General features: G+C 35.8%; 1 protein-coding gene across 5 annotated transcripts in view; it reads left to right on the forward strand.

Moving 5' to 3' along the window:
* Window positions 1-26,130, forward strand: part of LOC112051885 (leucine-rich repeat-containing G-protein coupled receptor 5) — a 406,796-nt gene that overhangs the window by 98,194 nt on the left and 282,472 nt on the right. For all 5 annotated transcript variants that reach the window (XM_052891094.1, XM_052891092.1, XM_052891090.1 and 2 more), the window contains one exon: window positions 3,627-3,675. The gene's annotated coding sequence lies outside the window, so the exon portion shown is untranslated. The remainder of the gene's footprint in view (window positions 1-3,626; window positions 3,676-26,130) is intronic.

Consider the following 26,130-nt stretch of genomic DNA (forward strand, 5'->3'; position numbering starts at 1 on the left):
TAAATGATATAATTGTATGGTTTTTTTTAACGAGCAACTGTTGAGTTTCTTGACTACTTGAAATAAATTAATTTTGAATATGATAATTTTTGAACTCTCTACCCTAGCCTGCCAACCCGTATTGGAACTGCGTGGTGGTCTATTAAAACAGGCTGATAATTATGATGATGATGATGATGATGATGATGATGACGATGCTGATGATAATAATAATTAGTAGGTATAGATGCAGCAGCAATGATTACTTGCTAATAATAATAACGGTACAGATTCCGAGCAAAACTTTCTAAAGGCCCATAATAGTTATCGCAAATCTCCGTCCAACATACCCCGGAATCACGTCTACGTCCCGTCCCCAACCATTGTACTATCATAGTTCGTGATGACATTAAAGTGAGATCGAGACGACTTTTATTGCGTACCTAATATGTAATTCAAAGGCCATTGAAAAGGCTGACACATAAAAATGATATCATCTTCGTAATCGTCTTATGTAAGGCTGTAGACATATTTGTCACGTTTTTAGACGGGATGCAGATCGCTGTATTAAATTAAGCGTCTAGACTTGCAGACATAACGTAAACCTTGAGGGGTTGAGTTTTTAAGTTATATTTTAGTATCTTAGTAAGTGTCGGTTATAAATTCGCTATTTTAATATTAAAACACAATGTTTTTCTTTATTGTGTACATTATTTTGTTTTTAAGTGTTGTTTTAAATCTGTTAAATAGTGACGTTCTTGCAAAAAATCCTGCACCTCCGTGAATCATTAAAGAGATACTGCCGATAGCCGTTAGCAAGCAAAGACACTTCGATTAAAACACGATAGAGACTTACAACATTATATATCTAACTAGCGGAAGCGCGCGACTCAGTCCGCGCGAAATTCAGTTTTTCACAAATTCCGCGGAACCGTGGATTTTGTCGGGATAAAAAATAACCGATGTTCTGCTCCAAGGTCTTACTTATCACGTTACCAAAATTCATCTAAATCTGTGCAGCGGCTTAGCCGTGAAAAGGTAACAAACAATAATAATCTCACATCTAATAAATCATTTTATTATATTAGCATGGATTTATTGTAATAGTTGATGGAAAATAAAATTATTGCTCACTTGTATGCTAAGCAACTGTTTGTCTATCTGTAATAAAATAAACTCATACAATATTTTTGAAAATTTCGCTTTCCCTGGAATTGAAATGAAACGAATCATAAGGAGGCAAAGGCAAAAAATATCTTGTCATAGAAAACAGACAAGTACGTGTATCCTCTTACCGTCAGGTGGGATTGTCCGAGCATATCTGGAAAAAAAATAGTCTCCTTGGAAATGTCGCGGGATAGACGCACCCTTACAAATATGGGCTCCTATTCCGCTTTGTCACCTTCTAAATAGTTTCGACGCACTGCGAAACTCATTATGCGTCCTTTGTAACATGGCAATGTAATCTAAATCTAGATGATTCCAAATCGTATCGCATTCCCACGCGTATACTGCAAGTATTGTTAAGAAATGAGAAAGGGTAAGTAATTGCCACGGACTTTTATTAAGTTAGATACCGCGAGACTAAGTTCCAATTGTGTTCGGAATATAAGTGCCTAATTTCCGCTTTATTACTATTAATTGCGATCTGTTAGCAATAGTATAGCTTTTTAATCGATCTTAGGATTAATATTATAAATGTGAAAGTATTTTTTTGTACCTATGTCTGTTACCTTTTCATACCATTATCAATTTTACATTGGAGAAGAACAAAGGCTGATATTATCCCCGAAAAATTCGTGGTTCCAGCGGGATTTGATAACAACAGAATTTCACGCGAACGAAGTAGCGGGCGTCCGCTAGTTAAAGTTTAAATAAGTGACGTCAATGTAGGTCGCAGATACGGCAAGATTTCTTACTATAAAAATCGTATAACTTCACGATGCCTGCCCTAATCAGGAACCTCGTGCACGCCACTGAGTAGACACAGTTAAAGTAATAACGCGAGGTACACAACGGTGGGTATTTTCGCTTTTGCAAATGTAACTTTCAGAACATTTCCCTGCGACCGCGGCGGGCGCCCGCACTTTGTTTGTACGCCGTCTGCGGTGGCCACTTTCGCTCAAACCCGCTCTGTGAGTACATACTGTGGACTGAGAGCCTGCAGGATCCAGACATACCTCATTCTGTGACGGCAGAAAGTTTGACAGCCTATGCTCCTGTAGTATTCAGTGTGCCTAGTGGGAGTTTTTAATGTTTTACAAACAGTTGTGCATTAGCACCACTAGATGGCGCTGTTTCAATTCCTTAGAAATTCATGTTAACGTTAACGTGGTCGTCACAGTATCAAACGGCCCTCGGGTATTCAAACTATAGAAGGCAGTCTAATAAGTAAACTAAAGAGTCTATGAATTCAGTCCATACCAAAATGATAGTACAATTCAAAGATGGCCGCCATCACGTGACAAATACTTAGCCATGTTGACATCCGGATTGTCAAATCGACATTTAAGTGAACTGTGAAGCGAATTACAGAGTTTGGAAGGTGGAATGTTAACCCTAAACCGTCCAAATAAAGCGTATTTTTATAGCGGCATAATATTTTTTGGAGCGGTATAATGTGAGAAATCATGCCCCAGTCGCCGGTCACATATAGTAGAAAATCTGAATAAGAAACGAACTTCACCCATCTGTTTAATGGATAAAAGTGTTATATTAAATTTAGTACGTAATAAATACAGTGCCTAAAAATCTCCTGGTCAATGACACGATTCGCTTAATTATATGTATACATATACATTTTATGCTTAGACCATTGAGTATAATATGAAGTCTTGAAAACTGCTTCTTTCAAAGCCACCACAATTCATACAACGTAATTAGATACCGTACTTACCTGTGATCGGAGCATCGCCTGACAGTTTTCAAGGCTACATAAACTGAAGTAAGTCTAGCTGTGACAGGCTTTCGTTCTATTATTATATACGCAGCATGTCTGCAACGCCGGCCTCGCATCGCCCTCCTTCGCTCAGCATTCCTGGCCCTTAACATTATCTAACTAAAATTTATGTTAAACGAAGATTCTTTCAATTCATATTTTATAGGACGGTATTGAAGTGATTTATAGGTCGGTAAACCGCTTGGTAACGTAACGCGTTACGGCGTCAATTAATCAAATCAAATCAAAATTCATTAGTACTTGACTTGGATAATGTATAAATCTCAGTTCCTCTGTAATTTCGTCCATGAATAGCTTTCAGTGTCATCATCATTATTACTGCTGAGTTCGAGTCTCCTTTCAGAATGAGATTAGGCCAATAGTCAACCACGCTGGCCCAATGCGGATTGGCAGACTTCACACACGCAGAGAATTAAGAAAGTTCCCTGGCAGGTTTCCTCACGATATTTTTCCTGCACCGTTTGAGACAAGTGATATTTAATTTCATAAAATGCACACAACTGAAAAGTTAGAGGTGCGTGCCCCGGACAGGATACGTACCCATACCCTCCGGAATTGGAGGCAGAGATCGTATCCACTGGGTTATTATACAAATGATAAGATTGAGAGTGTCATACAAATGATAAGATCTCCAATGACGTTAATACAGTTTTACTTTTTAATGACAATGTTTTCTTTTCTGTTTCAGATTATGCTGTTATGAAAGTTATATTGTTGGACACCCGGCGTATACCCTGGTAAGATCTTCACTATTATATCTATACTTATAATAAATCTCAAGAGAGGTCAATTTTGTACATGAAATACATTTCCAAAATAACTATGATCTATACTGATGCCAAAAATGCAATCAGTAAAATTTTTGTCTGTCTCTCTATGTTCGCTATAGAAATAAAAACTACTCGACGGATTTTAACGAAACTTGGTACAATTATTCTTCATACTCCTGGGCAGATTATAGTATACTTTTCATCACACTACGATCAATAGGAGCAGAGTAGTGAAGGAAAATGTTGGGAAAACGGGAGAAGTTACTCCATTTTTACAGCGATACTACTGTAAGGGCTGGATAAAGAGGTCTAAGGGCGGACGAAGTCGCGGGCATCCGCTAGTCCTAACCAATATTAAAAAAATGCGCATTTGATAAACTTTCAATTAAAATTAATTAAACTGGTTTTTGTTTTCACCAATGGAAAGCTACATTACCAGCGGTATAAAATATATAAAATAGGCAATATTTCATCCCTGTATTCCAACAGGACCGGAAACTAAGCGGTTAAAATTAAGTTAAAACCGCCCCTGGGTTAACCAACCTATTTCAGTAATTTAATAATGCGATTCTGCTGTGTTGACGTTCCTTTAATTTTCACACACAAATAAATTCTTAATTATATGTTAGTTAGACTACAATTTCACCTGTTGGTAAGTGATGATGCAATCTAAGATGGAAGCGAGCTAACTTGTTAGGAGGAGGATGGAAATCTACACCCCTTTCGGTTTCTACACGACATCGTTCAACTAGCCAGGGCCGAAGCCCCCCAGACCAGACCTGGACTAATTAAGAAAACCTCAATCAACCCAGTCGGGGATTAAAGCCATCCTGAAAATCCACCGCGCGTACCACTGCGCCATGGAGGAGCGTTTATATTGTTGTTTTTATATAATGGTCTGGACTTTAAATGTAATAAATAGTAGCACATTTGTAATCCAGACTATTCTACAAAGAATTATAATATATAAAGTCCAGAGTTATATTACACCGGTACAACCATACCCCCCCCATCATTGATTAAATTTACAAAGAGAAATTAAGAGCCCTTCGACCGTTTACCAAATCCACTTGAGCGACAATATAAGTGCCATCTTCCCAAGCTCTATACTCCAAGAGCCATCTCATTCGACGCTGTTGAGCTGGAACAATTATTTACGCTTAATGTAATTTTCAAAACAGTGTCAATATCAAAGTCGATGTGACTCGCGCTTGACTGGCGGCTCATATAAAGTACGATGTGCGATCAACTTTATAATCTAATTTCTATGGAGTGAGCTTATTATTGCGGCTCTTAAAAATATGACAAGGTAATGTGAGATCCACTTTATAATTTATTCCTTTGCATAGGGTTAATTATTGGATTAGTGTCTAACACTAAACTACAAGTAAGTGCGATACATCCGAAGAAAAATGCTAAATATATTTCATGTACTAAGCGGTTCAGTTCTTCTATTCTTATACGCACTGCAAAGATGTGGAATGTTCTTCCAGCTTCCGTTTTACCCACCACCTACAATATGGGTATCTTCAAGTCAAGATTTTTTTTCTTATTGTGTAAGTGCCAAGAGTGAATAGGCATCTTCTAGGCAAGCGCCATAGGCTGCATCACAACTTACCATCAGGCGTGATTGCAGCTAATCGCTTGCTTATACAAAAAAAAAAAATGCAACGCGATTTGTTGCGATGTGACTTCGTGCGGCAAACTGACCTACCATTTTAAAATGTGCGCGGCTTAAGTTCTAATACGAATTCCATTGAAAATTTTATACAAATTCGTAGATTTTACGACTTGACTTTGCATTCTCAGTTTTGGTACACTGGTGGTAAGTAGAAAAGCACCCCATTGCAATCGCTATCGTTATCGCAATCGCTATCGCTATAGCTATCATCGCTACCCTGCATCTCACCAGCTGTCTTACAACTATAGCAAAATCATTACCCTCCTTTTTCGTTCCAAAAAAATCATCGAGAAAATTATCCAATAGGTGCCTGTTTTCTTGCTTAACTTTATCCTAATATCGGGCAATCTGAGACAGATCGTAACGAACGTCAAGTCCCCGAGGTGAGGCTAGGTGGCGGAAAGCGCCCCGCGGCAATTTTCGATGCACATAAAGCGATAGTCGCGACATTTCTTGTTATCTGCCGTGGCAAGGCGCAAACGATTCGGAAAATCGAACTAGTGGTAGGGTTGCCACTTCTTGAAATACGTTTTATCAAGGAATTTTATCTCGTGCATGCATGCACATTATCAAGCCTCATTTTTTGTAGGAGTGTGCAAAGATGTCCTTCCATTTGTTACGATCCTTGTATATCTCCCTTGCTTTTTCCATTCTCATCAACCTTTATATACAAGTTTGTCGGTTTAGCGTATTTTTACTTAAGCTTTTATCGTTTCCTTTGTTGAAATTGTATTTTATATTTTTGATTACATTTATTTGATGCTTGAATTATGTACTTAAAATTTAATTAAATATATTGATACATCATACATGATAACTTAAGTTATTCGTATTAAGTTCGTTTACTAGTTACATTAATTATACAGCGATGCGACTAGGCGAAGAAATAAGCGTAGCACTTGTCAAATAACTACTAAAACTACGAAGTAAATAAAAAGTGTTTAACAAATCAACATTCATCATAATACTAAAATACAACTCTGATAATTAAGTAAATAAAGTAAACTGAATAAGTGTAAAAGTCAAACCAAATACAAATTATAAAAACAACAAAAAAAATGTCTGCTTCATACGTTGTTGTATATTTTAAACTTTTATTTATCCTAAAAATGATTTTGTGCCACCCCTAAACGGATCCCATGTCGGCCTCCATTACCGGTATTAGAGCATTGGCGTTCGATCGGTATCGTGCCCGGCCCGGCTCGGTGACGGTACTTTTTCTATTAGAAGATTGAACGCGAAGCGGTGATGAGATACATCTGCGAAGATGTCAACTAAATAGATTGCCAGCTGATATTCGATATTATTTCTCACCAGTATGTGAAAAAGGTTTCAATTGAATTAAAGAAAGGCGGTCTTCTCATCCGATCTTATTCTAGTTACCTTCAACATTATTCCTACCCATAGTCCTGTTAATTTCCTTTTGAGTTGGCTATATTTTCATCTTGCTGACTGTTGGACTTTACCTACTAAATATTATTTCGAGTTTTCCAGACATGCAGTAGATTTTCGAACATACGAGTAATAATCTAATAACCCGTTTCTGCTTACTTATTTACTATTTTTTTCTTTATCATCATTTTATTAATATAAGCATCAAATCAATTGATTAATCTCATGTACCTACTGTTTGATAGGCACCGGATGACATTTGTTACATAGAATCTCACTTTCGTATATATGTCAACTAGCATAAGTCAAAGATTGTGAATTAGCCTGCTGTTACCATCCGGCATCCATATAACTATGTACCTGCCTAAGTGCGTGTAAATATGTGTTTGTCTGTTACATAAACTGCAATAACACAAGCTTCAAACGAAAACGAGCAAAAGTTTTTTTTACGAGAAATTTCCGAACAATAAAGATGAAACGAATAAAGCACAAAGCGGTCGGCTTATATCCTTACATCTAGCGAATTGGTTCCGGGAGAGTTTAACTCAATAATTTCTGGTCGAAATATCACAAACAATGGTGCCCCTGTCTCTCAGGCCCCCCATCGGAAGCGATTTGGTGAACGAATTCGTTCAGGAAATAGACAAAGTATTCGCATAAGGGAGGCCGACGTATTGCAATGAAACTGTTCCGAGTTTGTGAATTAAGGTTTCGATATCCGTTGTTATTTTTGTCATAGGGAATGTTATTTCTTTGTTAAACCAAACATTACTTTCAAGCAAGATTTACTTTTATGATATTATATTATTTAAAGACTAGCAGACGCCCGCGACTTTGTCCTAATGATTGTATTTTTCAGATACCTCATTTTACATACCCTACACGATTAATGTAGCTCTAGAAATAGTAAATCTAAATGTGAAAACCGCATAAAAAATTTCCCAGTAACTACTAGGCAGTAACATGCAGGTTCCACTTTAGCGTATCACGCATATCTTACCGGTAATAGTAAATGTTAGAACACTCGACTTTTTAGGACACTGGACGAAGTCCGCCTCGGCCCTTGGTTCGTCAATTACGTAATAAAATGCCTTATATATCATCATCAGCCATCCACTGCTGGATAAAATATATCGCGACGAGTAACAGCGTTACTCAACAAGAATTGTGCCTCCATTTTGTGTTAGAGGAAACATCTCAAGTAGGTCCCAGGACTTAACAATCTTGTAAAGACATTCAAACCACGCTTTTGAGTCGCCTACATCCAGCGGTACCCATGTTAAAATAAAATATACCTGGACGAGAACCTTAAAGGTTGTTCCAATTATTGCCCATGATACGAATCAATTTCTATCGAGTAAACCAACACGGTAACCCTTTGTTGCCAAGGTTTAATTGCTGTTTATATCAGGTGAGTTTCACAGCTCGCGTGCCGGTACGCGCGGGCCAGACAGGCGAGACACGCACGGCGCATGCGTGCGCCACTTGCTCATTGGTTGTGGATGATTTAACTTGCTATATTTACATAATAATTGGTTTTACCTACTTACCCTAAGTTGGTACCAGACATGCTTCGGCTTTACTACAGTAACTGACTCACATCAGAGCGTCTAGTGGTAGTTTGATACTGTTACTATCACGTAACGTAAACGCGAATTTCTAAGGAATTAGTCATCTAGTGGCACTATTGTACAACTCCACGTGATACAAAACTCCCACTAGGCACGCAGTATATTTAGCTAAAAGTAACAAACATTTAAAAAATAAATAGAGACGAAATATCTTAGGTTCATCGTGTGACAGGCTCCGAGCAGGACCCGGACTTGTGGCCGATGGGTGTAGGTTTAAAATTAATTTATTTTAAGCGTAATTTCTCGTGTGTATATAACTTATTCAAATAACTTACGGGCGTATCTTACAATAGCTTCAATATATTTGTCAAACACAATCTATTAAAAAAAATAATATACTTATTTCAAATGTTGATATTATAAACGATTTTCATAGCATTTCTGTGTAAGTTCCTCTTACTCCTTAATCAACGTTATTTATTTTCTCTTCATTTATTTTTTTTAATTTTATTTATTAGCATTCCGTTTATGACAAAACATCGACCTTTTACTTCTGATTCGTTTTCGATTCGTAATTGGTACGTATAAATTTACACATAATAATGACAAGCCTGACGTATGACTGAATAAAAAAGGTCATAAAACATCTCATTTAGGAAGGAAAAGCGGCAACGGCTCGTGGAATGAGAGAATGGCATCCAATTACAGAGGGCATAATTGTTTTTTTTGCGAAATTAAATGTTAACATGTTGATTTATCTGATAATGGCCGTCCGGTTTTGTTGCCAGTGAACTTGTTTCTTAATCCATTTCAGTTGCATATAGATTTCGTATTTTTGTGATTTATAATTATTTCAAAATAAAGAAACGTTTATTAAAATTATTACACCCATTTAGGAAAATACCAGTTTCTATTTTTTGCATGATAGACTTGCGTTCGACAACGATCTTTATTTACCTGATGATAATGACATGTTTGTCTCAAATATTCACTTTTGTTTTTACTAACCAAATTGTAAGATTCGGGAAACATAGACTTCGGTAGAGTATTTTTCATCAGGTTATGTAATGGTTATATTCTAGCTCTGTTAAGTCACCAAATAGATAAATCTTCACTATCTATATAAAATCTACTTCAGTACTAACTAGCAAACTCGTACATTACATAATTATCATTTGTTATCTGTTTTTCAATAAAGCCAGTCACTCACGATCAAGTTCACCTTCAAGGCCTGCAGGACGGTCAGGGATGTAGGCAGTGAAAAAAATATCAAAACCAAAATCCTGCCAACAATACTTTTAATAAGAAGAGATACAAACTAGCACAAACTAGTTTATAATTGGTAATTACTATGGTTTCTGTATGGAGAATTACAGTTCACATCCACATTTAGCGCATGAGAATGGAAAAGTTATTATGTTGTCAAACAAGTAGATTAGGTTTGTTCCTCCATTCAAAGTCTTTTAACGCTGCAAGATATACGACAAAAGATTTTAGCTCCAAAAAGACACGATGTCCTTAAAGACTTATAAAACTTCTAAACATTTAAGACCATCTGATACCGCAAAATATAGAACTTACTAAAGGACCGTTAGTTACGTAATCTTAATCGTGTGATACTTTCCTCTAGTAACTTTCATCGCGAAATTTATCTTCTCGCCAGTTTCTGTTTGTTCCGAACTTCCGACGTAGAACTAAGTTTCACGTTCGAGAAAATTCTTTTTGGCGGGTAATGCTCGAAAAGTTCGCAAACTATAAAACCGCTGGATCGCTTCATCACTTACTTAAATCATTATTCTTTAATACCTACTTAGAACGCTTATGTATTACTGAAAATATACTTTTTTTTTAGAATACCATAAATAACATATGTAACTCATTAATGATAATACGAGAGCACAGATATCATAAGATGACTAGTCGGCAACGATAATAAGTTATGTTGACAACCTTTTTCCGTAAGCATCTAATGAAGAATGCCCCCGCCTTTCCCTGTCACGACTCTTATAATATCCCGCCCCTCTACAAACGTGATTGATGACGTCACCGCAACGTCACAAGTACGCTTGCATGATGTGGGTGTGATCCTTAATGTAATTACGTACAATATGAGATAACGTTGAGATATATTAAGATGTTATTAAAGAAGACGCTTTGCTGCTTCTGGTTTCATCTGTCAATGTTAATGTCAAACATGTTTTTGGTATACTACACATTGTATACAAATGATATTTTGACTTGTATTCCTAAAAAAAATAAGAATAAAACAAAGGTACCTTTTTTGGGAATTAAACCTATTTTGCAAGAAATCAACGGAGTTTTGCGTGACATAATAACTGGTATACTAACTGGTCGTCCATAAGTTTGGTATGTTAATACTGATAAATGCAACAAAGTTTAATTTCAAAATTCTTCTCCAAAGTATTAGTATTTTATGAAGTGAGATAAAATATCCTTTAAAATTATGAGGGATGTATAAACTGAGTTAAATAAACTCGTCAAAGAAAAAGGAACATTAGTGACAAAGAGAAAATAAAATGTATATTTTTGAATATTGTATTAATACTTTTGAGCATTGAACATTATCGAGTGTCAATTAAACAAATACTAAAAGGTATCAAATGACGCGTCAAACGCATAAGCATTGAAAGGGGCCTTTACAAATATTATAAACAAAAGGCGACGAACGCCTATGTCGCTTTGATTAATAAGTGTCGTTGACATTCTAATTAACCCGGCTAAAAGTCAGGCGATGCCTCTTTGTTTACACCCTGAATGGGCGCCTCAAATACCAGCGCTGATACAGGACTTGCGTAGGGCTGCCAAATGAAAATTCGATTAGCTACTTTGTAATTACCTTTTTTAAACCGACTTCCAAAAAGGTGGAGGAGGATGGTCGGCTGTATTGTATGTTTTTATAGGATATGTTTCAAAAGTGCTCAAAAGTTATTCGACTCATACCTCGTTCACAATATTTCATCATCGCACTGCTTCGGGTTTTCACAGCTATGCCATTGATGTCTCTAAGACGCGAACAAAGCTTTCTGCGTTTTCTTTTCCCAACTTGCCTGAGAAGCATGCCTAGGCTCGTTTTTCCTGATTCTTACAACTTAGAGGCGACATCTTCTTCAGGTAAGCATAAGCTTGTTTCATTGATCTAAAACCATAAAACAGCATAAACTTCCTTTAAATATTGTCTTACCTACCTTCCCGTCAAACAGTTGTAAACGTTGCTTAGATATAGAGATGGTACGACAACAGTCGATGGGCAGGGAAAGTTCTACCCTAGAAAGAGTTCGACCCCTTTTAAAAGACAGAGGTTCAAAGTAAATTTACACTAAACTATCCATAATATAATTAAATACCAGACACACTATACTCGTACTTGAGGTTTGATGGTATAGTCGTAAGAATGTCAGAATAAACTCAACCTACAGCAGAGGCAACCCTGCATCTTTTTATAGAGGCACCAATCTACCTTCACCGGTATCTTACATTACCAGCCCCAATGCTCCGATATCGACGGATCACTTTGAACTGGTGATTTTTATTGAATCTTTATTAGCTGCCTCGAACTACTGAATAGAACTCGATCTATTTCTGTGCGTAAAATGTGAGGAATACTGATTTCCGTTCTGAAATACCTAATTTGAATAGATGAAAGAGCGATCGTTAAAAATAGTAACTTTGTTGCTACGAAATTGTGAATCTTTGCGCAAGTTTTGTGAGGTCAAGGTTTGTCATTTTACCGGTTTACTTAGTATCAATATTTTCTAACTTTTGCTCATAACTTCTGCAAGGTTAGTTCAGTTTTATAATATTTGAAACTTTCAAGATAACTTACAAGCACCTAATATTCACTGAAAGGGTAGAAGCGATTTCAATTTAATAGATAGATAATTCAAATAAGTCGCTGCCGCGCGCGCTTAAAATATGTCTTTCATTGTTTTAATTAAGCTTAGTTTGTTGAAAGTTTTTCGTTTAATTAGCTTTTATGTGCTGCATACTTTGATTTATACATTAAGGCCGATTTTAACATCTCCTGTTAAGAGTCCGTTAGCTGCTTATTTACAAGTTTTGTTTGTCTTTCTGTCTTTCTATTTGTCCGGTCTAATTTCTGGAACGACTGAACCGATTTTAATGAAACTTTCATTAAAAGTTAGAGGAGGCTATGAAGGAACATATAGGCCACTTTATCCCGAAATACATGGTTCCCTGGATTTGCAAAAAACATTAATTCATGCGTACGTCGCAGGAGTCCTCTAGTTTGACGTAAAGTGACAAAAAGTAAGTAGTTAACAAAAGTTAAAATTGGACTATTTTAACTTAAAATTAGGCCACTTTTATCTGAAGGTAGTGAACCGGCCTATAATGTTTTAAATATTATCTTCTCTCAGAATTAGCTTGCATCCCTAGTGCTTTTATAAGGAAGGTTATCACAGGCTGCTGTAGATGGCTGTAGCGAACATATTGTCTCTTTTTGCACAACTCTCTTTTATAGGTCAGTGGATTTCACTTACGTTCTTGTTTTATTATTTAACGTCATATTATTTTTCCGTCCTTTGATAATAATCCTTAAAGGAAAAGCTTGCGGTAAATTCTAACATACAAGAGCGAGTTTCTTATTTGAAATACGAGTATCTTAATTGCGATTTAATAAAACCTAAGATAACTTTAAAACATAATAAAGTTAAAATACGTAAAAGAAATAGTATGACAATGTCGTTGCTGCAACATACTAAAGAGTTTGTTTGTTTGTTTGTTTGAACGCGTTAATCAGGAACTACTGGTCCGATTTAAAAAAATCTTTCAGTTTTAGATAGCCCATTTATCGAGTAAGACTATATTCTATATATTATTCCCGTATACTTACTACGACGGGAACCATCACTGTAGTATTTTATAAAATTAGAGATGTTATTAAGACCTGTACAAGATTCTTCGTATTTATTCTGATAGTTTTAAATGTTTTTGGATTCCTACTATAATATCCATACTTTAGCTGACGCCGCGCGGTTTCACCCGCGTGGTTCCCGTTCCCGTAGGAATACGCGGATAATATATAGCCTATAGCCTTCCTCGATAAATGGGCTAAAAATCTAACACCCAAAGAATTTTTCAAATCGGACCAGTAGTTCCTGAGATTAGCGCGTTCAATTAAACAAACAAACAAACTAACTTACCAACAAACAAACAAACAAACTCTTCAGTTTTATAATATTAGTATAGATTTTTGTAACTTAAGCTACACGTCACAAGACGTCCCCTTCTGAATATTTGTAGGGACTTCCAAACAACAGAACTGCGCTGCTCAACACATACGTGCATACTTACGTAGACATAATTGTCGAGTTTGGACATTAGCATAGCACTGGAAAGTGGCAATATACCCGAAATGACAACAAAAACACACGGGCTTGAATAAAACAGTAATATTACAGGGAAGCCAGCGGAAAAATTTAAATGAGATGCAAAAAACCATTGCGGTGCACTGCGCTAATGGTGTTGCCCGCTTTAAAATATTTTCCCCTGGGAAATGGGGTTAGGCGCGTCTCCATTCAGCCGGGCCATTGTTTAAGAGGTTTAAAACCTTGGCTTTGCTGCTCTAATGCTTTTGTTTTAATATGTAAATTTACATTACAAACGAAACGGTGGTGTTAGGAATATCAACGTTGGTAGAGACCCCTGTTATAATCTTAATATTAGGAGATTGCCAGTGCGAGATTATGAAAGTGCCTAGTGTGATGGGGGAAATCAGTTTAAACAAGGTATTAAAACTGATTGTGTACCATAGACTGTGTTTTTATAGAATACACATTATTAAAAGTGTATAGTAATTATTTAATAATTCAAGGTCTACCTAGAAGGTACTTTGTGATTAGGTTTCGACGGCCTCCGTGGCGCAGTGGTATGCGCGGTGGAATTACAAGACGGAGGTCCTGGGTTCGATCCCCGGCTGGGCAGATTGAGATTTTCTTAATTTGTCCAGGTCTGGCTGGTGGGAGGCTTCGGCCGTGGCTAGTTACCACCCTACCGGCAAAGACGTACCGCCAAGCGATTTAGCGTTCCGGTACGATGCCGTGTAGAAACCGAAAGGGGTGTGGATTTTCATCCTCCTCCTAACAAGTTAGCCCGCTTCCATCTTAGACTGCATCATCACTTACCATCAGGTGAGACTGTAGTCAAGGGCTAACTTGTAAATTAAAAAAAAAAAAATAAGAGTGGTATTATTGTACAGATGATTTTAAATTGTAATTTACTTTAATTAATGCTTTCTGATTAAATGATAGTCTTGTTCTGATGGTTTTGAATTGTAATTGTAACGTACCTCAATGCTTTCTTATTAGATAATAGTCTTGTACTGATGATTTTGAATTGTAAAGTAATGAAGAATAATTTTACAGCCAATTATCATTAATACTACTACTATTACTAGTAGCTTGCTACAGAACTAAAAGATCCACAATACTTTATTTAATGCCTGAGTCGATGAATAAACGACGTTGTTGTCATATGACGCGACGACGACGCGTCACAGAAGCGTGAACTTTTGCAGACCGTCAAGACGAGAAAAGTCGCGTATCTAGGGCGCGTGCTACGACACGAGAGATACGAGCTTCTACAGCTCATCTTGATGGGAAAGGTTGCTGGTAGAAGAGGCGTTAGCCGCAGGAAGAAGTCTTGGCTGAGAAACATCAGAGAGTGGACCGGGATCGCGAGCGCCGCACAATTATATCACCTCGCGAAAGATAGAGACGAGTTCAAGAAACTGACTGCCTACCTTCGCTAGTCGGAAAGGCACCCTAAGAAGAAGAAGAAGAAGTACATGACATAATAGTGAAATCAAACGTATTGCGGGGAAATGCTGAAGATGCGTCTAATAAGCAATGTAATCCGTACAAAGATTAGTTGTTGTAAATGCAGGAAGACAATGACAAAGAAAAGAATCATTTATTTAAAGCCGTTACCTCTGTGAGAATATTTGCAATTTTACAGAACGCAACTAATAAGAACGCTTTTGTTTTTTTTTGTCATTCCAGAAAATTTCCACTTTGCCGTGTTATGCTAATTCCTACGAACGACGGTGGTAATTTTTATTTCTTTCGACTTGGGGCAACGTTTTTATGTTGTTTGTATAAAAGATTTTAGCGTCAAATAAAACGATAGATTAAAAGCTGCGCCATATTAAAGCTTTTATACAGGGTTTTATTATTTATTCTTTGGCACAGGTGGGAAATCTTTTCATGTTTAAAACAATTTATTAATTTATATTATTCTTAAACCTTATTAGATCTCACATTCTTATACAAATTACTGAGAAACCAGATAGACGCACCAAATCTGCTAAGCAAAATTAACTTTAGGGCACCTAGTAGATACCCTCGCAAAGCTATTACTTTACTCGTACCGCAACGCACTAGAACTGTTTTGGCGCCTATTCTACTATGCCGAGGCTATGTAAATTATATAACGCACTTAATCGGTCTATAGATATCCACATAGACTCACCAAGGACATATCGCAAGTTAGTTTTACTAGATTTGCTAAACTAATTCTTCTTTTTGTTTTTACCAATTCCATTTTATTTTTTGTATAATATAATGTAATCGTTAATTTATTTTAATATTACGGAAATGTGCATGCCGTGTCTACCTTCATTTGATTGTGCAGAGACTTGTGTTTGTTTTTTTTTTAGAATGTATTTGTGTAAATGCTGCAACAGTCACTGGTGGATCAAATAAATAAATAAGCCATTGCAATCAAGCAATCCAACTTTAATCATCATCATCATCATTTTGAATGTGTGAAAAATGTCTATTTTTGTAGTACATCTCATGTCTTCTCAAAGTTTTTTATGACTAACTGACTATAGTTGATATGTAGAGGCATCTGTTGCCGTATGATGAAGATATTTTTTTCTTATCTCCTTTTTTTTTTGTTCTATTACAAGTTAGCCCCTGACTACAATCTCACCTGATGGTAAGTGATGATGCAGTCTAAGATGGAACCGGGCTAACTTGTTAGGGGGAGGATGAAAATCCACACTCCTTTCGGTTTCGACACGACATCGTACCGGAATACTAAATCGCTTGGCGGTACGTCTTTGCCGGTAGGGTGGTAACTAGCCACGGCCGAAGCCTCCCACCAGTCAGACCTGGACCAATTAAGAAAATCTCAATCTGCCCAGCCGGGGATCGAACCCAGGACCTCCGTTTTGTAAATCCACCGCGCATACCACTGCGCTACGGAGGCCGTCAAAATCCGTCCTCTCAATCAATGATAATCTTATATTATAAATCACTGCAAAAAATGATTCGAATAGGCCACAACACTGACCGCACACAGCCACAATTTTGTCTTTAATTCCATTATATATTTATGTATTATATATAGTTTTTACACTTCCTGAACATACGACTCGACATTTTAGATGATATTTAGGTATTACTTGTTTAAATAACGTTCGTTGTTGACCACAACTAACATTGACCTGTGTATTAACTTCCTCCCATGAGTGTCTCATTTTTCATGCGCTAGTAACACATCTAACATTATTTAATATCATTGCTCTCAATTGAGGTTTTTTGAAAGAAATATTTATCTTTAAGTTCGTCAGTTAATCGTTTAAAGTAAAACCTTATGGCGATTATGTAACACCTTTATCCATGTGAGCAATATGCTCTGTCTTGTTATAGTAAATTCTCTACTTGAGTGTCTCTACTAGAGAATAGAGTGCAGAGTAATTTTCTTTTATTGTTGCTGTCAAGGGAAACGGGAGTTTTCTCTGAGATATACAATTTAGCACTAGTTCAGGAAATAAGTTCTATTTTCTACTCGTAGTTTGTTTAGCGTTGGAGCAATATTACCTAAATTGAATGAGTAGAGATGTATTGTGTAGCCCGTAGACAGAGGTGAAAGACAACTGGACAGACATTCCAAAACACTGCACTGAACGTAGACAGAGAAAGTAATAGATGATTAGGTAGCAGGTCACAATAATAAAATATAGTTTTTATTCAAAGTAAGTACTAAAAAGTACCTACAAATTTGTAGCGAACCCTCAGTGGGTGAATCGGATTCGTACTTGTTTTGTTCGGTTTCTTATATTTTTAATATTCATAATATATTTTTATTCAGTTCATACACATAAATATTTAAATCAATGAATACATAAAGTTTCTGAAACGCTTTAATGAAATTAATAAACGCAAAGTAAGTAATTAAATAATTAAGCCTTATTTGCATAGTTGATTGTTTTAATAATTACGTTGACAATGTTCATTCAATTAAGGTGCATTGAATCAAAATTAATTGGTTGGTAGTATTATACGGCTGTGTTATAATATTTTGGCATTCATTAGTAGATTCGAAAGGGATTTCTATATTGAATGTTCTTGGTAAGATCTTTCACACTTGAATTATTGTATAAACCAGATTGTCTTCATTAAAGCTTTATAATTGCAAATAGAAAAGAACAATAATGTTAGTTACATTCTTAATATTCCTAAGAAAAAAAACCTACTTAACTTAAATCTCATGCGTTTATAGTTTTTTATCTGATTTTGTTGCTGCCGTAGGCTTCTTAATTGGACCTCTGTGGCGTCACCAGGGGTTTTGGGTGAACGCAGAAGCATCGCATAATGGGGTCCGAACGCAGTTGCAGAAGAGAAGGGCGGAAGGACTCTCTAAGGGCGTCTCCTCTGAGACTCGGACGATAGAGGGCCGTTTTGGAAGAGTGTTTTGGGCCGAGTCATGAGTGCGTTGTAGCATTCTCACACAAATGTAGAGCTATTTTGTAAATACTTAAAAAGCGCCAAGCGATTTAGCGTTTCGGTACGATGTCGTGTAGAAACCGAAAGGCGTGTGGATTTTCATCCTCCTCCTAACAAGTTAGCCCGCTTCCATCTTAAATTGCATCATTACTTACCACCAGGTGAGATTGCAATCAAGGGTTAACTTGTAATGATTAAAAAAAAAAGTTATCGACAGGTAGAGTTTCATATTTGTTTATATCTTCCCATATCATATGAAATCATATATAAACAGAGAGATATCTTACTAATATTCTAAATGCGAAAGTTTGTATGGATGTTTGTTTGGATGATTGTTACTCTTTAGCGCCGCTAATACGAATACATAATATGAAGCGATTTGGCTTAAATTTGGAATGGAAATAGATTTTACTCTAGATTAACACGCTTTTCATCCCGGAAAACTCCTTGTTTTCGGCGGGAATTGTGAAAAACTGAATTCCACGTGGACGAAGTCGCGGGCGTCTGCTAGTAATTAATATATGAGGAACTTAAATCAAATGTATTCATTACCTAAACGTGCAAACATATTAGCATAAAAATTTTAATATTTTTATTAACCAGGTATTAAGTCACCTTATGTAGAGCGTTGACCTTGGTAAACGCAAAAAGTAATCACAACATTTTGAATTTAAATTTCGTTGTACCACCCACATGTAGACGAAGGTGACATCACCGAATTGAGGCCCGTGTGTTTATCAGGAAGCAATAAAACGGACGAGTAATATTTTAACCATTTATAACTGAAGGATAGTTCTCTCACCGCGAAAGACTTATCCATATTTGATGATTTTGACATTTGTTTTTTAACCGACTTCTAAAAAGGAGGAGGTTCTACGTTCGGCTGTACCTACCTATATATGTTTTCATAAAACATCAATTTAGCGCTTTACTGTAATCACAACTAGATAAAGCCTGTGATAGTCAGACCTCCGTTTTTTATAAAAGCTAATCCCCATTTTCCCAACGGGAATGGAAATGGGAATTACGAGGGTGAAATCGCAAATTTCTGTTTAACATAACAAAACTGGCGATTACATTATCCGACTTTTAATCAAACAAAATCATGGTGAAACCATCTCTATACCTATATCTTATTCTGTATGGCCAACGATATTTTATATTAGAGACATGGCACTAGCGCATCAAAACTGACGCGGATTAATGTGCACAATTGTCTTAATTTTATTTAGTCGCTTATTAAACAACGAAAGTTATTTTAACATATAATAGGTACCCAAATAGTTTGTACAATGTCGAGTTGTGTGTTCAGGAAGTGTATATACTAAATATATAACGTAAATAAACACAAAAATGTACATGTATGCTCAGTTGAGTAGCTAAATTCTGATCACTTTTTGCGGTGATTTTGTAGGGACGTAACATATATCTATAATATAATCGTCGTGGCCCTTACAGCTATTTTTGTTCTTATCCCACACCCAATGTTCTTTAATGAACAAGACGATAGTTTTTGTAAAGAAGTGAAAGAAAATAAAATCTAATCGTTATTAGATATCGTAAGCGTAACCTCTAAATTAAATAGGCTATCGATACCACGTTAGGTTAGCGTGACAAATGAAAACAATTCATAGTGAATTATGGGAATTTGTCCCTTTCCATACTTATATTACCTATAATGTACGAGCTTATAGGGCTTATGGGCCTGCGTGACATGATTTGACTACATTTATTTGATAGGTCACGCTTAGTATGTATGGTGTATGTTACATAATATATTTATTATAGGATAAATACCCATGAATGCGTCAATGTGAAATTAGGTTTTCACAAATGCGGCAGTTTTTTATTTGGAACCACGGATTTTTCTGATATAAAAATTATATTCTTTCTAAATTTTGACCAAATTGAGTATATTTTCTATTGTATTAGGGTTCTGTCTGTCTGATGAGGAGATAAGTGATTTTGAAAGAAAGAAAGAAAATATTTCTATTATTTAATTTTTTAATAATAATAAATACCCTGCGATATGTGGCATAACCTAGAAAAAGGTCCCATCTCTGCATATTGCTGTATGCTCCCCATAAGCAAAGACCATACAGCGCTGATTTTCAGCTAGGACCCCGTTCCAAGTGCCACCACGAAAACAGGCAACATAAACCCATATTCAATGCTAAACCAAACTTATAAATAGTTAAAAAAAAATAAAAAAAATCTTTATAGGTATTCTCTATTTCATCACTGGTTTTATCTAAATAAAATATTAAATAGGTACAAAATAAGTATAGTAATACCCTTCAAAAACATTTGTTTGAACAATATTTGTAATAAAAGCATTTACAATAAACAAACAGAAAGTTTATGGACACATAAAATCTACCATCTCTCTATTTTGTCTATGGCTCGTTCATTAATCTAATTTATATTCTGTAGGCAACAATGTTTTTGCCAAATGAAATGATCATTGCTAAATTGCTGGTTGTGCTGACTACGACGTTTTTTGTTTTGCCTCACAGCAAATATGGCACTTTTTGTATCGTGATTTAGTGCGGAATAAATTATTACCCACACTTTGTTTAATATATGACTAGAAACGAATGATGTTAAATACTGTTAGATGTGTTACTAGGTCATGAAAAATGGGGCGCTCAAAAGAGGAAATTTCCACATTTCAATGTTAGTGGTGGGAACTGTTATATACACACTACATATATACTATAGTTGGGAAGTTGGTGGTACTACACCAGTAATTAGATACCGCAATACATTAGTATGCAAAATATTTGCCTACACGAGTGGTCACGTCAAACAAAACATCCAGTCGAGTCACGTCAGATTGTTTGACCACAGATTAGCTTAGGGTCATCCCACATAATGCGGCTCAAAATTAATTAATTCATTTTGATAATAAATAAATGTGCTGTGCCGAAGACCGTGTAGGAAACAGATAGGAATATCACTTGTTAATAACAAAAATAAATGCTATGTCTTGATAAAACCAAAAAAGTTGGGAAAAAAATATTATTATAAAAACAAAAATCCCGACTGCTTAACAAAACTAAAAAGAGAAAAACAAGTAGGTATCCACAATAACTGTATAAAGTTCTGACTAAATTCTTTGTGGTGCTGCAGGCGGGGACAAATACTTTCTTACGGGCAAAGAGTGAAATATCAATGTTCGTCACCGCATGCGACAAAATAAAGAATTTAGTCAAAAGTTTATTCAGATATTGTGATACCTACTTGTTTTTTTTTCTTTTCAGTTCATTAAGCAATCGGGGTTTTTGTTTTTATAATTTTTTTTTTTTAAATTTCAAAAAGATAAACTTCTTACATTTTAACTTTAACAACGGAGACAACTTTGACGCAAAAGGGATGAATAAGAAAAAATATATATACACTGAATGGAAATAGACTAAACAGTCGTTTGACCGGCTCCGTGGATGCCTAATTATCTCACCGACGCAGTCATCCGCCGCACGCCTTTGTTGACAACCGATGAAATTAGGAATAAAAAGCTTTAAACTGACACTTCCCTTCACTGTTTTTAATAGTTAAACTGTTATTAAGATGAGGAAACACTTTCTTTACTGTCATCTATTTTAAAACGACAAGTACTTAAAAGTTTATTCAGATATTGTGATACCTACTTGTTTTTTTTTCTTTTCAGTTCATTAAGCAATCGGGGTTTTTGTTTTTATAATTTTTTTTTTTTTTAATTTCAAAAAGATAAACTTCTTACATTTTAACTTTAACAACGGAGACAACTTTGACGCAAAAGGGATGAATAAGAAAAAATATATATACACTGAATGGAAATAGACTAAACAGTCGTTTGACCGGCTCCGTGGATGCCTAATTATCTCACCGACGCAGTCATCCGCCGCACGCCTTTGTTGACAACCGATGAAATTAGGAATAAAAAGCTTTAAACTGACACTTCCCTTCACTGTTTTTAATAGTTAAACTGTTATTAAGATGAGGAAACACTTTCTTTACTGTCATCTATTTTAAAACGACAAGTACTTAACGGGATAATCCCAACTTCTTGAATCTGTATACCCAATTATAGCTCAGAATACAGAAAACCACCAGAAGGAGTGATAGCGCAAAGAAGTGAAGCCATTTAAACTACACATTTTACGATTACTCACTCTGTGTTTGTCGTGTTGTTTGACGTGCTATACAGGTGACAAATTTAATTAAATTAAGCCGTCTTGTGCTATTCCTTCGTGTAAAAATGCCTTTGGTAAAAAAAAGAAACTGAATAGGATCACATTTCACGTGTAAGTAGCACAAATAAATATTCTTATGATATAATAATGAATAATTTTTACGTGAATTTAGTTGTCATAGAAACCGATGACTTCATTTTGTAAGTGTTGCCAATGTAATTGTTTTGATTTTCCCTACTTTTAATTTCAATTCAAGGATTTATTATTTATGTAAAATATTAATCAACTAAATAGGTAGGCATAGGTTCCGGCAATTAAGTTGAAATAAAATTGTGGTAATCAGCTCAGATAAAGAAAGTGTAAAATAATCTTAAAGCTTTAAAATTTTACAAATAACAATGGCGTGCTATATTATAATAAGTTCGTTCGTTCTTGTCTGTTTGTGTGTTTGTTTGCACATTTGTTTGTTTTCGTGTGCTTGTTTGGTCTTTTGTTTGTTTGTGTACCTACTTGTTTGCTTGTTTGTTTGAGCAGGATTAAATAAAATATTTTTATCTTCAAAACACATTCTTAAAAGATATTAAACCAATTAAATGGCCTTATTTATACTTGAATTTTAAGAGACATAAAAATTAGAGAAATAAGACGAGATAATAATAACTGTGCACGCGATTGAAATACATATTTATAATAATAATATAATATAATATGGAATATATAAAATTATTATTGTAAATATGTATTTCTTTAGTTTGTTAGTTGATAAGTTTTATAATAACCGTCTTATTATATCTATTATTTATTTGTCCTTGTCTTAAATTTTTTAGAGTTCATTTTCTTGCTGACTCTTAGCAATCACTAGAAAACCGGTCCCACTGTTTTTATTATTTACCATACAAGTTAACATTTAATGTGATGAACTGTACACTTATTGTTTTCCTTTTAACATTACAAATTTTTACCACAAAATAGGGAAAAATTTAACAACCTCATGTACTAGCAACATTACGCGGGTGAGAATTGCGACGAGTGCAGGTTGTTGTGTACTCTTTTTGGACACACTGTGCACTATAGAATGACATCTAAACGTGGCTTCTGGTGGTTTTCTGTATTCTGAGAATTATAGCTAAAGAGGTAAGATTTGATTTTTGTTTCTTTGTAATGTCAGCCATTGAAGATCTCACATGCCTGCAGCGCTAACTGCTTGACGTCCGATAAAACTGATCACTCGTCAGAGATGGTGTCAAATTAAACCGCTATAACATATTATTCGTTACCAGATTAAAATTCGACTGTCAGTCGAATATTTGATGTTACTCCTTCTTTCAAGAGAATTCGTTACCAATCTGGTAACGAATAATCCAATACAAATTATCATCATTATTAACAGCCGATGGAGGTCCACTGCTGGACACAGGCCTCTTGCATAGACTTCCTAACACCACGATCACGAGCCACCACCAACCAACTACCTAGTGAGGGGTCGACCTCTGCGCTTTCCGGTGCGGGGACCTTGGGACCCCAACGTCCATTGACTCTTCAAACTAAATGCCCTGTCCATTGCCACATCAGCTTCGCGATTCGCTGAGCTATGACAGTGACCAATACAAATGTAGACTAAGATCTTTTATTGACAGATTTATTGAGATAATAATTATCTCACGAACACTGAAGCCTATTATTATGCCCGAATACTTCAAATTCACAAAATTACGTAAATGTAAATTGAAAAAGGTTCGAAGTCTAAGAATCGTTCTGGGAGCGTTAATAAATCACCCGGTCAATCTCCCGCCATGCCTCGCGCTAAGAGCAAGCGACCTTGAGACATTCGTCACTTCATAAACCTAAAAGTTTGTCAGCTCATGCTCTTACCATTTAAGCCGTCTAAGTATATACAAGTCGCCAGTTACTTAGCTTCGCGGCAACCTTGTGAAAAACATTATCTATACTTATAATATTATAAAGAGGAAAACTTTGTTTGTAATGAATAGGCTCAAAAACCACTGGACCGATTTTAAAAATTCTTTCACCATTCGAAAGCTACATTATCCACAAGTAACATAGGCTAAATTTTATTTAGGAAAAAAATAGGGTTCTGTAGGATATTTGGGTTTTTTGGACACAAGGTGTAAAAAAAAAAATCAACCAGAAAAGTTACTTATTTTGCGTACGCTGCCTAAACTATACAAGATAGGTAGGGGTATGGTAAGGGTAAGGGTAGGGTTAGGAGTAGGGGTAGGGGTAGGATAGGGGTAGTTGAAAGTTTACATCGAGTTTCACGCGGACGAAATCGCGGGCGTCCGCTAGTTTAAGATAAAACTTTAAGAATCTCCAGCGAGGGATTGCCATGAAGCCAAGTGTTTGGCGAATGGGATATAATTTCTCACCTTATGCGGAGATAAAACCGAAGTGTTGGACAGTAGACTCTGGACAGTAGTGATACCTTAACCCTGCTGCCCTATGCGTGCAATAAAGGGAAGACAGACAGAGTGGCGCCGTTACGCGTTACGTTACAAAGCGGATGAGGGTCTAGAATCTAGATGCTTGAAATCTGTTACCTCCCAAAATAACCACGGTCCAGACTCCATAATTGGCTACCTTACTTAACTATGGTATGAGCTGACAAACTTTCAGCTTTTATAAAATGACGTATCTGGCTGTCTCTCTGTCTCTCTGGCTCTTAGACTATAAAGAGATTGCTTCAAAGTCCCAAAATAACGCGATTAAGCGAATGAAAGGCCCGAAACGAACAAAAGCAAATGTGATTACCGCCATACCGCGTTGTCGACTAAGAGAAATAAGTAATATTTCTTCTGCAAACGTCCCGCTTCTCCTCCCCCCTTTTTATTTCTTTGTACTCATTGGCCTGTTCACGCAGCCGTAGGATTACGTATAACAAAACCTTGTACATTAATCTTGCGAGCTAAATAATATGGTTCCCTAGTACAGTCTCTCGCAATATTATATGGACGACCCAATATTTATTTTAATATTTTATTATTTAATTATATAAACTAAAGAAGCAGACTCCCCTGTTCTTTTTAGCTGTAAGGATTAAAAGATAGCCTACGTCACTCGCTGATAATGTAACTTTCTATTGGTGAAATTAGTATTAGTATTACAAAGTATGTAATGCCATCTCAAGAACATATTGAAGTTAATTGCAAAATAACCAAAGTAATAAGATAAAGACAGCCTAATTATTATTAAGTACTAGTAACCTCACTTAATCGTCAATTATAAGTTAAACTTATTTTCTAACAAGGCTCGTGTAAACCATAATAAGCAATGCTGAGATTGGAAAAACATAATAAAAATAAAGATTTCCCAAAGAAAAAAAACTTCGATGTACGTCTTTTGTCTTTGTTTTTCTGATCACAATAAAGAAACTAAAATGACATTTCAAACGAAAACATTTCGGCACTCCAAACATACTCCAATGAAGAAAATCCTTGTCATTTTGAGAACAGCATTGTCTGTTGTTAGTTTTCGTGCCCCAATTTTTAAGAGTAACATAAAAGACGAACCACAATAAAACTATAAAACATATAATATAAACGAGCGAAAATGTCAGAGGCAGAGAGCCGCAGGCGGACCGCAAAATATCTGACGAAAGCTATAAAGGCACGCGCACATTATGGTAAGCTTACGAACTTCGCAAAGCGTTAGATACAATACATTACGATGATGATCCTATATAAGTAAATACATTCACAAAGTATTCCTGACAGCGATTGAAAAAATACGCAAAAACGTTAATTGATTTTTCGCTATGTGATATCTTGGTATTGTTATGTGGTCCTTGTATCCTTTTATATAACGAAAATAGT

The sequence above is a fragment of the Bicyclus anynana genome, chromosome 3 (genome assembly GCF_947172395.1).
Source record: "Bicyclus anynana chromosome 3, ilBicAnyn1.1, whole genome shotgun sequence".
Classification (NCBI taxonomy): Eukaryota; Metazoa; Arthropoda; class Insecta; order Lepidoptera; family Nymphalidae; genus Bicyclus; species Bicyclus anynana.